The sequence below is a fragment of the Muntiacus reevesi genome, chromosome 2 (assembly GCF_963930625.1).
Source record: "Muntiacus reevesi chromosome 2, mMunRee1.1, whole genome shotgun sequence".
In the NCBI taxonomy this organism is placed as follows: Eukaryota; Metazoa; Chordata; class Mammalia; order Artiodactyla; family Cervidae; genus Muntiacus; species Muntiacus reevesi.
Window position 1 is genome coordinate 72,339,255 of NC_089250.1, and position 2,773 is coordinate 72,342,027.

At 39.9% G+C, this 2,773-nt stretch overlaps 1 pseudogene; it reads left to right on the forward strand.

Moving 5' to 3' along the window:
• Window positions 1-803, forward strand: LOC136158029 (large ribosomal subunit protein eL18-like; annotated as a pseudogene).
• Window positions 804-2,773: the final 1,970 nt, after the last annotated feature.

Below are 2,773 nucleotides of genomic sequence, written 5' to 3' on the forward strand. Positions count from 1 at the left end.
ATGGGAGTTGACATTCACCACAACAAGGACCAAATGGTTCCATGCAAGGAGCGCAAGAGCCAGGACATTTACCTGGGGCTGTTGGTCAAACTGTACGAGTTGCTGGCCAGAGGAACCAACTCCACCTTCAATTAGGTCGTCCTGAAGAGATTGCTCATGAGCCACACCAACTGGCCACCATGGTCCCTTTCCTGGATGATCCAGAAGATGAAGCTTCCTGGCCGGGAAGGCAAAACAGCTGTGGCCGGGGGACTATATCCGATGATGTTCATGTCCAGTTCAGCCCAGTTCAGTTCAGTCGCTCAGTCGTGTCCGACTCTTTGCGACCCCATGAACCGCAGCACGCCAGGCCTCTCTGTCCATCACCAACTCCCGGAGTCCACCCAAACCCATGTCCATTGAGTCGGTGATGCCATCCAACCATCTCATCCTCTGTCGTCCCCCTCTCCTGCCCTCAATCTTTCCCAGCATCAGGGTCTTTTCATTGAGTTAGCTCTTCGCAACAGGTTCGTGTCCAGGAGGTGCCCAAACTGAAGGTTGTGTGCTCTGCGAGTGAGCAGCCGCGCCCAGAGTCACAACCTCAAGGCAGGGGACAAGATCCTCACCTTTGACCAGCTGGCCCTGGCCTCTCCCAAGGGCTGTGGCACTGTCCTCCTCGCTGGTCCTCATGAGGGCCGAGAGGTGTACAAGGCATTAAGGCCCCAGTAACCTGGCATAGCCACCCCAAACCGTATGTCCGCTCCAAGGGCCGGAAATTAAAGCACACCAGAGGCCGACCAGCCAGCCTTGGCTGCAAAAACTAACCCAAGAGTCTACCTTGTTATTAAAAAGATTTTGGATGAAAAAAAAAAAAAAGTTCAAGGAACTAACTTGAAGAAAGCCAATACAATGAATGAATAAAATGGAAATATCAATAAAGAGATTTTTTTTTAACTAAAAACAAACAGAAAAGAAATTCTGGAACTGAAAAATGCAGGAACTGAAATGAAAAAGTCATAGAGGGATTCAAAGGCAGATTTAAGCAGGCAGAATAAAAAAGCAGTGAACTTGAATGATGATAGAAATTATCAAGTCTGAAGAACAGAAACAAAAAAATATCTGTGGTACATTATAAAAATATATCAAAATACTCCTTGTGGGAGTCCCAGAAGGAGAAGTGAGAGAGAAAAGGGAGAGAGAGCTTTTGAAGAAATATGACAGAAAACTTACAAGATTTGGTGAAAGATATGAATATAAATATCCAAAAAGTACAATAAACTGCAAGATGAACAAGATACATATCTCTTATAGATAAACAGATTTTCTTCTCTTAGCCAAATTTTGAGTTCATGAGTAATGAGGCCATGTCATCTGAGTCTTCTGTGTCTCTCTGCCCTTTCTCTTTTCCTCTAGACCTAGGACATACATAGCCCGTTGAGATTAAATCATAACAATCAGCATGTCTGGAGGGAATTCCTCCATGTTCTGAGGTTGATTAAAAAAATACAAGGAAATATATCCTCAATTGCAAAGACTTTCAGCTAGTGAAACCATCATCATTTCTCAAAGTTCCATTCTAGTAGATGAGATTGAATCAAATAATTAGTGATATTAGTCATACTACTAATAATAGTGTTATGGTATATTATAGTATTATAATTATAGTTACAATAGTATAACAATCAAGTAGTATATAAACAAATACAACATAAATAAAAGTACAGCTTTTATAAGTGTTACCAATGACAGGTACATATTGCTATAAAATTATAGAAAAGAGGGCTTGCCCTGATCAGGGAAGCCATGGAAAGGTTAACAGAAGGAATCACAACTGAGCTGAAACCTAATGGATGACACAGAGGAATGATGAGATAATAGAAGAGACAATACCATCTCTAAAAATGTCATGGTTGAGAAAGTGACGGGTTTAACAGACTAAAAAATAAATTCCATAAGTTAGGGTAAGAAAGAGTAGGAGGAAGTTTTAAGAAGACAAGATGCCTCTAGAGATGGGAAAACATAAAGTAAATAAATTGACAGGCATTATTATATTTTATTACTTCTTGTATTGGGATGTAAATTCCTAAAATAGTCAGGAACAATATAATACTACTTACTAGGAAAATTATAAAGCTTTCACTAAGTCCATTAAGGTTGGTATTGACAAAAATGTAATGGACAAAAAAAAAATCAAATCTAACGAGATGACGAAACAGTTTAGGAGATGGATAGTAAGGATAACTGCACAGCAACATGAGGGTACTTAATTCACAAAACTGTACACTTAAAAGTGGTTAGAATGGTAAATTTGATGATATGTATGTTTTACCATAATTAAAAATCTAAGTTCATTATAGCAGTATACTTATGTCCCAAAATGATCTAGTATTTGATCCTATTGTAAGAGTCATAAGAAATTAATATCATAGCACATGGCACACAGGGAAGTTGGATGTCTCTTTGGCTAAATTTATGCATAGCTTCTATATCTATTCACGGGAAAAGACCCTGATGGTGGGAAAGATTGAAGGCAAAAGGAGAAGGGGGCAGCAGAGAATGAGATGGTTAGATGGCATCACTAATTCAATGGACATTAATTTGCGCAAACTCCAGAAGATAGTGAAGGACAGAGGAACCTGGTGTGCTGTAGTCCATGGTGTCACAAAGAGTAGGATGCAGCTTAGCAACTGAACAACAACAAAGCTTCTACATCTAAAATCACAGCTGTGATTATTGTGAGCCTATTAACCAAGTGAGGGGCTACTCAAGCGAGAGGGTCATGATATTCACAAAG